This window comes from Stenella coeruleoalba (genome assembly GCF_951394435.1).
Source record: "Stenella coeruleoalba genome assembly, chromosome: 21".
In the NCBI taxonomy this organism is placed as follows: Eukaryota; Metazoa; Chordata; class Mammalia; order Artiodactyla; family Delphinidae; genus Stenella; species Stenella coeruleoalba.
The window spans coordinates 35138225-35151081 of NC_137167.1; the positions used below are offsets into that span (position 1 = coordinate 35138225).

General features: G+C 36.9%; 1 long non-coding RNA gene across 2 annotated transcripts in view; it reads left to right on the forward strand.

Annotated features, from left to right (window-relative positions):
- LOC307179844 overlaps nucleotides 1-12857 on the forward strand; it is a 914229-nt gene that overhangs the window by 786108 nt on the left and 115264 nt on the right. The window lies entirely within an intron of this gene.

The following is a 12857-nucleotide window of genomic DNA, read 5'->3' on the forward strand; positions in this document are numbered from 1 at the left end:
GATATCTAGAGACATGCTTCCCTAAAGATGTACCAGAATAGTAAAGATAAAGCCTTCTACTTCCTCCTAGAGGTATTTGCTTACATTCCAGGACAATGCTGCATCTCTCTCTTTCTGGAAGGTAGCATGAGCAGATGGGTCAGAGCTCTGAAACTGAGGACTCCCTTCTCAGTGGTGCACCACGATGCACACACAGGTAAAATCCAGCCCTAATTGTGTCACCCTGTGGGGATTGGGACCCAGCACAAGGCGCTGTTCCAGCAGCTGTTCTGCTGTGAGTAATAAATGCTTTGCATCCCTGAAGCAGGGCTATTGTGTCTTCTGTCAACATATATTTATAAATCTCTGGCAGGCTAACTTATTAGCTTTCAAGTGGAGTGAAATCTCAAACCCTTCACCATTTTTGACTTAATAATGATTCCTTTTAGTCCGTTTTCCTTGTTCTTTTTCCAGGGATTATACCTCCTTGGCTGGTTCTTTAATATTTTATTTCCCATATCAGATCATTGCAAATTTATTTTCCAGTATTCTGTTGAGTTTTTCATTTCAACAGTCATGTTTTTAATTTCCAAAATCTCTTTGTTTTGTAAATGTACTTTATTTTAAAAAACATCCTGTTTTCGTTTCACGGATGAAATATCTTCTCAATCTCTATGAGAAAATTAGGATTTTTTTTTAACATCTTTTTTGGAGTATAATTGCTTTACAATGGTGTGTTAGTTTCAGCTTTATAACAAAGTGAATCAGTTATACATATACATATGATCCCATATCTCTTCCCTCTTGCGTCTCCCTCCCTCCCACCCTCCCTATCCCACCCCTCCAGGCGGTCACAAAGCACCGAGCTGATCTCCCTGTGCTATGGGGAGGGGAAAGGGTAAGCTGTGACAAAGTGAGAGAGTGGCATGGACATATATACACTACCAAACGTAAAATAGATGGCTAGTGGGAAGTAGCCGAAAATTAGGATATTTTAAAGCTTTCTTCTCCCTGCATAGTGACTGTTTGATTTTGTGGTTTTTGGTTATCTGTTTTGATCTCCATCTTTTATGCTAAAAGCCTCTTTTGGCATAAAAGAGTCTTCTAGTCCTCTTTGGCTGATTTTTCATATTTAAAAGTTGGAGACAAAAGTACTAAATGGAAATTCTACTCATTTTGGTAGCATGTGTGACTTTGAACTTGAGGGGAGAGCTTGAACTTGGGACATCTGACTGCTTTCTTTTGCTATTTGCTATTAGGTAATTCTGGTGTTTCTTCTTGGGCAGGTCAGAATCCCCAGAAAAATCCTCTGTTATTATTCTGTCTGGAGGGTAAAGGCCACACTGCCAGTTTTCAGGGAGTGGAGAAAAGGATGCAGACGAGAGAGGTAGTCTGAGCATTCAGTATATACATATATCCTTACTTCCTGTTTGGTGAATAGTAACTCTGTCTTCTCCTGTGTCTGGTGTCCCCTAGTTAAAAAATCCTGTTTTACTCTCCAGAGAGTATATCTCCAGACTGGGGCCCTAATGCAGGACAAATTAGGACTGCTTCACAGCCTTTCCCACTGTTACGTTAGGTTTTAGCATCCCTAGGTCTGTTAAATCTGTTACCACTTATCCTTTGCTTTTTAGCCTCCAAAATTCTTTGGTTACTCTCTCCCCTCTCAAGCTTCCTATTTTTGTAGGTTTATTACGTAAATATGTTTTTACTGACGTTTTAGGGGATAGCAGGAAGGAAGAGTATGAAATGTATACATGTAAATTGCCATGTTCCCTGAAACCTGGTTTGTTTCTTCACTTGGATTTTTTCCATTTAACTTTTTAACCCATTTAAAATTGCAAAATAAGAAGCTAGCATTAGTCTTTTCTTTCTCAAATAGCCAGTTTTTTAAAAACTATTTCTAAGTGTTTAATTCTTTGTCCTTTGGCTTATGATAGCTTGTGATTATTAAAGGCTAAGGTCTAGTTCAAGACTACCTCTTGTGTTTCATTCATCAATTCATTTGATTCTAATACGAGTACAATAGTATTTTAATGATGATAGTTCTAGGGAGAAGCTTAATATTTTGAATGTCAAGTCTCAAGGGAAGGGTTGCAGTTGTTTTTATTTGCCTCTCAAAAACACATAGATAGTTAACAGTGTTTAAACTCTAACAGGAGAGGACCAAGAAAGAAATTATAATGATGTGAGAATGAGAGGAAGAATGAAATTTTTAAGATTTACTCATTCCCAAATAAAATTGTTTATTCATTCAAATTATATATCATATGAATATAAATATATTTTACAAAATTATCAAACTTTATTTAAAAATTATAGAATGTATTTACTCATTCAAAAATTTAAAATACATCATTTTTAACCAGCCACTCTATGCTAAATCAATTTGCTAGGTAGATGAAATGAGTAGAATAATACCGTTTTTCTTTCCCACTGCATAGAAGTATCAGAGGGTTTTATATGTAGCAAATGTCTGCTGTTCCAGGTCCTGTAACGGATGTTTTACATGCAATCTTACATCTACTCTTTATGCTAACACTGTAAGTATGTAGTATCCGAATTTTCAGGGATAGAGAACCGTGGCTCAGAGAAGTTAAGTTACATGCATAAATTCACATGGCCGTGAAATATTGCTACTGAATGTCAAATCCAAGTTCTTCTAATCTCCCAAGTTTAAGAAAAAATGTTGAGAAAAAATAATTTGATGATTTTATAATATAATGCTGTCTAATTCACATAATCTATTTAAGAACATGAGTTTCTTTAGCTTGGGTGGAAAGTGGCGTTTAGAATATTAGAGAGATAAAATAGTTAGCATATTTTATTAATTAAGTCAGGTTTAATAGATTATGTTCAAGTAAGAGTATTTGAGAACTGAGAATATAAAATCAATTAGTGCATTTCCAAGCCTATTTCAGACTTCCTTTTCTGGTTCCCAAACTTTTAAATATTAAGAACAAATGTTTTAAATTATATACATATTATATATAAAGTATATGATTTATATTATATATATTTATATATATATAATATATATATATCCATGTTCTGATTACACTGGGACTCAGCTAATGTGTCAGCTGAAAATTCACAGATTTGATAGCTAGCCCTAATGTTAACTTCAGAATCAATCAAGAATCGATTGTGTGGGCTTCCCTGGTGGCGCAGTGGTTGAGAGTCCGCCTGCCGATGCAGCGGACACGGGTTCGTGCCCCGGTCCGGGAAGATCCCACATGCCGCGGAGCGGCTGGGCCCGTGAGCCATGGCCGCTGAGCCTGCGCGTCCGGAGCCTGTGCTCCGCAACGGGAGAGGCCACAGCAGTGAGAGGCCCGCGTACTGAAAAAAAAAAAAAAAAAAGAATCTATTGTGCCTTAATTTGGTAGGTGACACATGATTTGATCTTATAAAGTCTAGTAAATAAGATAGCCACTGAGTAAATATCAGACATGATTTTTAAAACTGCTTATAGATTTTCCAACCAATATCAGGATCTGTCTGATAGATATGTGATTAACTATATAATGTAGGTAGAGTTTGTAGTAGAGTCATGTTCTAGCCTTTTAAAAATTTTATCTAGAACCAGTTGAAAACGATGGTATCGTTCAATTCAAAAGAATATTACTATTCTCGTCTGATATTTATGTCATTTTGTTGTATCTAAATTGAATGGCAAAAAGATTATTATTGTTGTTGTTATTACTATTACTATTAGTTTATATGGCTTCTAGATTAGTATAAAATGTTTTTTACAAACGATACATTATTATATTATCTCCTTAAGCATAATAAGGGCTGTTTTATAATTTAATAACTAAGGATTTACCATCCACTCTTACAATGAACATATATTTATGTTACTCTAAGTACATGCAAAACACTGTGAATTCTATAAAATAAATCAGAAATCCTTCACTGAGGAACCTCACATTTTAGTAGAGGACAGAGTATACTTGCAGCGATAATACATGTTGGAGAGTCTCCACATACTGATACAATCGTGTGGGCGTTTAGAAAGAGGACCACTTATTTCTAGTTGAAAAAGTCAGAATATTATTTCTGGAGGGTGGCATTTGGTCTGGGCCTCAAAAGGTAGTCAGGAGCCACAGACACTCTCTGAACAGTGAAAGGAGAGTGACACATGGCAAATCTAACTGTGCTTCCGTGATTCCTGGGGAGCAAGAGTCACGGTGGGCGCTCTGCCCTCCTCTGGTCCTTCCTGTGAAGAAAAGTGAAAAGGAAAGCTCCTCATGCATCTTCAGAGGAGTCCGAAATGTCATCAGGTTGTTTCTATTTGCTTTACGTTATAGAAGAAACTTTGGGCACCATATCATTAACAGATATATTAGGGTACAGGTTAAATTACAAAAGGAACTCCAAGACACCGTGACTTAAATAATAGAGGGTGCATTTCTCTTTCACGTGACACTGCAGCTGGTTTAGGCTGGCAGAGTGCCTCTTCTCTGCTGGGTCATTCAGGGAGCCACGATCCCCCATCCTGTTGTCCTCGAAGCCCAGGAGGGTGTTATTTTTCATCCCTGTGGTCTGAGCAGAGTCACTGCTATGTTCATCTTCCAGCCAGTGGCAAGAGTGGAAAAGCTAAGGTCCAGGAGAAGATGACGGCTCACGTTCCATTAGCCTGAATGTAAATGCATGGCCACACTACCCCAGGAGAGTCTGGAACATTATTTTCTGGCTAGATAGCCCGGTCTCCAAGAGAAAGGGAAAATCGATTTGCAGGAAGTGGAGGGGAAAGGAGTAGTCTGCCACAAGAGATTTTTGGTGCTTTGTTTGATAATTTCTCAGGATTTGTAGAAAATTTACTATTTAATAGTTTTTATACCTTTATAGTTTAATATGATCTAAACCTTATAAGATTTAGAATATAGAAGACCACATACGATAATTACATGGTGCCTTTTTAAGAGGCTTCTAGTATAACTTGTACATGTGGCAAATTCAGCTCCCAAAATTAAGTTGTAAGACTGAAGATATTCAGGCACCAAAGTAAAAATGTGACTCACGCTCTGTTGATGTGTTTAACAGGATAAAATCTGTCATCCTCATAGTATTTTTCTGACTGTTCCTCGACAGCGGTTTTCAGTATGCAAAATGGGCATTTCTGAAGAGAGTATAAAGATTGTAAAATCTTGTCCCAGCTTATGAGTTGTAGACCATCCAGACAAAAGCACGAATTCTATATACATTATGATTATTTAAATTACTTTTGTACAAATGATCTATGTCAGAATCACAGCTTAAGAGTCTGCTGAGTCTTTACTCACAATATATCCATTTTGTGATAGCGGCAAAAAAGAACCCCATACGAGATATGTTCAAAATATCAGGACAGAGAATACTTTTGAAGTTCTGTACTATTTTATGTAATAGATAAAGAATGCTATTTTAGGATTCCCTGCTAAATTTTAGTTTTAATGACGATTCCTTTTAATGTGTGAGTAAACATTTTTAATAAATGAGTATGTTTTACAAAGTTCAATACAATAAGTATTTATTGAATGCCTATTCAAATGCAAGATACTGCGTGGTTTTAATATCTTTTAATTTAATGCTTTTGTTACATGGACTTGATTTTCTAAGGGTAGCTGATTAAAAGGAACTATCTGCTCAATTTTCTTTACTGGGCCTATGTATATAAAATAAAATAAAGTAAAACTACTGCAGTCCACTGTACTGTACATCAACAAAGTAAAGAGACAAATGAACATTATTATGAATAAACTTTATGCAGAAAATGATTGTTCCAATGGCCTTACCTCCCTGGGCACCAGAGTGAGTTCTATAACTTAAGGGAGCGTGTAAGATTAATGGCCTATGGCCAGACTGTATATTATTTATATATCAATCTCTAACTCGCATAAAAACCTCAAAGGCAGAAGGAATCTAAAATTACATGGGAAAGGAAAAAGAATGTGAATCCAAGAAAAAAATACTCTCTGCATATATTTTACTTGTCAGGCACAAAATTAGTTGTCAGGTTTCCCCAATGAGTCTTCCAATCTGCTTTAATTATAATCTGAGGATGGAGACCCAACAGCAGTGTCAGCTGAGAACTGATTGGATGGGTGGTAGGGAGTGGGGACCGAAGAATAGATGAGGTGTTTGGTGAGAGAGAAGCCCACCAACCGACCTTGGCAAGGAATGACCGAAGAACTTAGAAGTGACCCGGCAGGAAGAGCACAGCAAAAGAGGGTTCTGAGGCCATTTCGTGAAAGGACCGTGTCACCCTTCTTCTACATCTGGAAGCACCTCTCTATTCACTTCATGCAGATTATTTTGATTTTATTTCCTGTGACAGTTTCTTAATTGGCAGAAGTGTGGGGTGCCTTCATTTTTTCCCTAAGATCCCTAACAAGAAAGATTACAAAAAATAAAAGCATAATGACTCTTAAAGGGCTAAGCCGCCATTATTTTGAAAATCCACTTACCGAGAATACCCTATTCATAAATCAGGTAGACTGTGCTTAGTACAGTTGTTATATCTACACAGTTATCAACTGTGTTTCTGGTAAAAAGAGGTTTCCGTTTGAGATTGGTGTAACATTTGTATTTGCACTGTTGATATGTTAGTTCCAATTAATAGAAAATTGGATAGCAAACCAAGAAAAAAGGGGCGAAATAACAGCTTGAGTCTCTGACTCAGTGAGACAGAAGCGTGTGTTTTGAGGTGAAGGTGAGGTGGAGATAGGGTAAGGAGATAGTGGAGTGATGGACTGGCTCAGAAGTAAAACAGGACACAGGGAGCACCTTAAGAACCACCAAATTACATTTCCACCCATTTGCAGACTATTGTTTAGACGTCAGTTTATTTCCGGGAGATAATTTTTGTATACTAGAAGAATTAAAAAGTCAGCAAAGACCTATCATTGCTTTATCCATTATTTATTGAGGAGGAAATGAAGGAGGACAATGGACACAGAACTGCCTGACTGTTCTGAGAGTTCTCTGAAGTGTTGTGGTTTTATACGGCCTGAAAATGCAGATGAAGGTTGGGACTTGCGTTTTCAACCTCGGACCTCTGGAATCAAAATCAGTATTTAAGCAGTTTCTTCCAGTTACTACCATGGAGTGACAGTGGAACGTTGTTTTTCTTCGACTGCTGAGGATAGATAAATAGATGAAGGTTGATAAATGTAAACAGATATCAAGGTATAATGAAGTCCAATCTTCTGAAGCCTATGTATGTTAAAATGCTACCTTGAAAAGAAGTTATTTTCCCAAACTTCTGTATCTTTGAAACAGAAAGTCTCCATATCTTTACCGTCCCAGCTGTTGCTTATCTCTGTGGACTAGTATTTTTCTGTGATCATTTTATCGAGAAAAGGGTGACTGAATTCACTGAATCTCAGGAAAAGTGGCTAACTCGTGCATTCTTTTATGCTCTCCTGTTTTAGCTTTTGATAAAACCCGAGCACTTTGAGGTCTGTGGGTCAAGCGTCAGTGCTGTTCCCAGACAGCCATTTCCTCTTGTGGGCATCCCTTGGCATTTTGAGATGTGGTTACCAGCTGCAGATTAGTGTGTGGAAGGCAGAAAAAGACTGAGTCTGCGTATCTTACGGGTGGGGGAACGGGCCGCTCCAGAACTGAGATCCAAGCAACCGTATCTTACTGTTTCTGTCACTTAGAGTTCCTGGGATAGTTGTGTTGTTGAGTATTCGCTTCCCATTCTTTGTTTCTCAGAACCTTTTGGATTGAACTTGAATAATTATTCAAGACTCCTTACCATGAAATTCTGGCATTATGCATTTAAAAATGCAAAACTATTAAATACTAATATGCTGTGACTCAGATCTTTGAAAGAAAAAGTTCTTTGTTTGTGGCTTGGAACCTGCCGTTCTGTTTTATTATTGCAGAAGTTCCCAGCAGGCACATTCACCCCAATTTAATTATTAAGCCATAAACATATCTTTGAAAATTCTCCCTTATACTGAATGCCCAGAAATCATTTAGAATTGCTTTTTCAATCATCATATGTGGCGAATCAGACTTCAACACAGAGTATGTTTTTTTAAGTGTTTTTGGGAAGTGAAAAATCACTGGGTTGATAATAGTGTTAGGATGCATGGTACATAAAATAGACAAATGTAGGGACTAATGGATAAATGTACTGAGGTATTGGGTAACCATTATTTTATATATATATATATATATATATATATATATATATATATATATATATATATATAAGCTTAATGAAGGCAGCATCCTCATCTGTTTTGCTCATCATTTTGTCCCCAGAATACAGCATAGTGCTTGGCACTTATCTGGGGACTCAATAACAATGTACTGAATAAACACAAGTGTGAAAGAATCCATCATGTCTCATTTATACCCCACATAACCACATACGTACATGTCTTAGTACTGACAGTGGAAGAAGTTGAAGACTTTTACTTGGCATTAAACGTATCCATGCAAATATACAGACATATGTATGCATTTGTATTCAATTACAGACTTGTTGTTTTGGTGATTTTGCCTGAAGGAGACCGATTTTCAAAGTGATTCATATTTTATGTGAAAGTATAACTGGTTAAATGTGATCCTAAGTCTCAAGAGTTTTTAGATGACTGAAAAAAAGTCCATTATTTTTCTCCTTTGCTTAGGGTTATTGAGAATATGAGAATAGGAGACATAAGTCTTGATTATTGGTAGAGAATAGACATGGACTATAGAATAGCCAAAAACTCTCTTAAAAATATCCTATGTATAGTTTCTACAGGAATTTTAAGGAAATGGCCTGATGAAAGTGAAGCTCTCCAAATGTCATGACATTTACAAGATTATTGGAACTACTGAATATTTGTTAAGTATTAAAACGTTCTCTACTCTCAATCTTCTTTGAAAGAAAATCAGTTGACTTAATAAAGATGCAATTAACACGTCTGGGTAACATATGCTAATATGCCCACATATAGAATCTACATGAAAATACAAAAAGCAGGGTAAACAAGAAAACATTGTTTAAAAATAAAGAAAGAAATATGCATTTCCCCTACTGTTTTCACCACAATACTTTACCCCTAAAGCGTTTGAATAGTTTCACTAACTGCCGGATTTGTTATTATGAAAGATTGATCTTTAATTCAAAAATTACATTAGAACAGGTTCTCAATGAAGTAATTAATTTTTGCCCCTCCGCCCAATTATTGTTAAACTTGAAGAAGAGTTACAAGAAAAAAATTTGGTAACTGAGACATTCAGTACAAGTAGATAGTACTTGACATCACTTATATAACCTAATGCCCAGAAAACTTGAGGACTGTTCTCTCCCAGACAATTCAAATGTCAAGAAAGTAGCTACAAACTAATCACTTTTCCTCAGTCAGAATTGGGAAAAGTGGGTTTAAAAAAAAAAAAAAAAATTGTGTACTACTTAACATACAGACACGTAAATAAAACTGGGGAAATCTGAAAAAAAAAATATGAAACTTACTACAATCCTGACATCAGTACTGGACTAAATCTTCATTTATTTATTGTTGTCTTATAAATATGTTAAAGTGGAAAACCTCTAGGTTCAGGTACAATAAAATATTTCAGCATTAAACTGAATAATAAAATGCCAAAGGTAAAAGAATGGTAACCCACCCAGCTTAGGGGAAACAATCTGTCTAAATAAGTAGACTTTGCAGAATATTCTGTCTTGTTCCCCAGACCTACACATTCTGAGACACTAGACTTGGTTTGTCTTTCTTTGGCATTACTAGATTGAATTAGTATCTGTAAAGTTTTCTGTATTAAATCTCATTAACAGAAACATGAAAATCTCTAATCATTTCACAATTGCGAATCTCAATTATAAAATAGATTCAAAGTTGGTGTTTTCATCATTTCAAGGCTACTGGAAGTCCCAGGTTATACTGCTAATGATACCTGTGTATTTGAACCCAATGTTCCATTGTAATGTCTCTCTTTTTTCTCACAATATATTTAAAAAAGGAATTTTTATTCCTTCTAATATAATTTCTCAAAAAGAATAGAGGAGGTCAGACAGTAAATCCTACTCTTTCACACTTAATCACTAGTAATAAGACAACACAAAACTGGGTCATTTTATCTACAGCTTCATTATAGTTTGCCTTTGGATACAAGTCCCACGAGTATAGAAAATGTGGCAAATTAATATATGCTAGTGTGACTGATTTCACTGAAGGAATTAGCTAAATGTTCAAAAGAATTTACTGGTCCATCTGGTAAAAACTTATCTGAGTAAGTACATTCTAAATCTTTGTTTTCTGAGCCACATAGCTTCATGTGAGTATATACACTCAAATACCATTTAAGAAACAATAATACCAATCCCAGCTATGCTACCCTTAGATAATGAATAAATTAATTGAAATTGAAACAGATTGAGGCTCTGAGATGTCACTACAAGTGCTCACTTTTTTTTTTTTTATCAGCTCCCAGTTCATCAAATTGATAAACGTCAGTGACCCCTGCCAGATTGCCAGGACCTAGGGGAGGCTTACCAAAACCTTAGGAGAAGAAACAAGGTCATAGACTTCCTTGCCCTACAGCTGTCATCATGGAAGCACGTAGCTAAGAACAGAGAATCACTTTCTGAGGAGATGAGAGTCTTGGGTTAAGGCACGGGTCTGGTAGCATCATAAACAGAATCTTTGAGAAATGATGCAATTTCCTATAGTACAGGCAGGGCAGAAGATGAACCCAGGTCTCCCACCAGTTGCCATTGTCCAAACACAGACCAGGGTTTCTCCCTTGGGATGCCATGGCAACACTGCAATCAATTTCAGAGCAAATCACAAAGGGTATAATATATCGGATACATTGTTCCAGCTGTAATTCCAGCTGGCCTTCTACTTTAGCTGACTCCAAAGGTCTCATTAAGTTGAGAAAATGTTGTATAAAATAACAAGGAAATTTTCATTCAGGAAAAGACTTAACTTTTACTCCAAATCCTAAAGTTAGGTTCTTTTGCAGCTGCAAATTAAGCAGTGAGAAAATTCATATATTTGACTAAAAGCCCCCAAATTTACTGCCTGCTCTGAAGCCTATTCCTTCTGTCACGTTCTTAATTGAGAAACATGCCCATAGGAACTGACAGGGAATGTATAGCAATGACCCTGGTCACTGTCACTGGGAGCAGCCTTCAGATTCCCAGACTTCTTCAGGAAAAAAAAAAAAAAAGGCTGGCAACCCATGGAAAGGCACATCCTGATGTTTTCCTCCTTTGAAAACAACTGCACTAAATATCTGATCATTTCACCATGTTCTGCCCTCAGTCTATCATAAACATAATTTAAACATGGAAAACAAAGAGATTCCTGTGGCAAGCAAATTTCACACAATCATAAAACATAAAACTGTATGTATGAATATTACCATTTAGACATCCTTGAGTATAAGATGCTCAGGAGGTCATTGGACGTTGTAATATACCCTGGCTTAAATGCAAATAAAAAGACGCATTGAAGGACGCAAAATAGGTATTCAAAGGCAGGATGTTTGTGTTACGTAAATTTATCAGGCACACACGATTGGTGTAACCAGCACAATTACCAAATTGTATGTGGGGAGTACTACTGCATGCATTGTGCGATAACCATTATACAGTACCATACATGAGGCAAAATATCTGGGAAAACATGTGAGGGAAAGAGTGGAGAAAGGACTGTAAACTATCTCTGTGGACATTAGCATAAATGATGGGTGACAACCTTCCAACTTTATTCTTCTGACAAAGTGTCTATATAGTAATGTTTTCATCGTACACTATCATTTAGAAACATACGGCACAAACCACATACCTGTAAAATCTATAGTTTCTTTTGTCAGCTTTGCGGCTGTTATTCAGTGCATGTCAAGTATGCTACTTGGGGGGTAAATTTATAGGCTATACAGTAACTGGATTTCCTAGACACCTTCCCTTAGAAAAACAAAATGAAATATCATAGCAACAAGGACCCTGGAACAGAGCTAGTCTTGCTCTCCGAAGCATCTGTCCATGCTGCTAGTCCGGCTGTCAGAAACACCCTTGTAATCACCACGTTGTTTATTTTGTGCTCACTGTGCTTGGGTTTATATGTCCCCCTTGCCTGTAACTTTTCCGAAAAGAGAAATTTTGCATTGCTACTGTTTTCAGTGCTGATTTTTCTGAAAGTTTAGGTTTGGTCCTTTATTCATTATTTCTACAACTTATTGCAGTGTTCCTATTGTTCACTATTTTTTCTTCCTTTTGTTTTCACTATTTGCTTTTTCCTTGACATTGGCAGACGCGTTTGTGTTTGTTCTCCTAAGCATGCATCCCGACCCCCACCCTTAATTATGGAGGGGGAGGGGTTAATAGCTATTAGTAGATATATTTCCCTTCTAGAATCTGAACTGGCTTTTAAAATTTGTTTCCCTCCCTTAATTTATAAATATTTTAATCAATAATGTATCTATTATTTCCCAAGTGAGCCCTAAGGAGTGTGTTTGATGGCCTCACACAAGCCATTCCAGTAGAACAACCTGTCAAGCAGCTGACACCAAGGGGCCTAGCTAAGTTTTTACCTCTCTTGAGTCCCTGTGTTTTTAGGTTAGCCAGCAACAGCACACTCACTCCATCACTGAACCCATGAAACTGATGTGTTGTGCAAGTTCCCTCACTCCCTTTTGCTGAACTTGCATTGTGTTGCCCATTGCATATTCAGTCAGAAGCTAGCCTGGAACAAAAAGTCAGCCATCAGAGAAAAATACTGTCTGTCCTCAGCGTTGTAATTGCACTTGGATCAGCATCAGCTCTGCATCAATAATTAGACAAGGGTCCAATAATTGTGTTGGCAATGAAACAACGTAGTCAAAGCTTCAGTTATTTACAGGAGGTGATAGTCCAAGGACTGAAGCCGGTG